Below are 351 nucleotides of genomic sequence, written 5' to 3'. Positions count from 1 at the left end.
GGCCATGTAGAAAACATCAAAAGTAGCTGCAGTTGTAAGATGTCCTTTTTAAAGTGTACATATTGTCCTTTAATATTCCTCAAAGTACTGTAGTAATGTAGCTACAAAGCAATGTACTGTCCACCCAGAAGCAATGTGCCGTGTGTCAGCTTACCTAATCATGAAGAATGTTTTTTCTGCAGTTAGTGAATACCCACAATGCCTGGAAAAAAAAATGCATGAAAAAAAATCGTCTTCCAGAGTAAAATGAAGCAAAACAGTTGGTAGAGAATGGCGGCAGCTGGTGTGTTTAGATGGGGGATGACAGTACCTGAGCTGCCCCTCCTGACAGCATGTTGAAACGCCCCACTG

Source organism: Sphaeramia orbicularis, chromosome 22, assembly GCF_902148855.1.
Source record: "Sphaeramia orbicularis chromosome 22, fSphaOr1.1, whole genome shotgun sequence".
Taxonomy (NCBI): Eukaryota; Metazoa; Chordata; class Actinopteri; order Kurtiformes; family Apogonidae; genus Sphaeramia; species Sphaeramia orbicularis.
Note: the sequence above shows the minus strand (reverse complement) of the source record.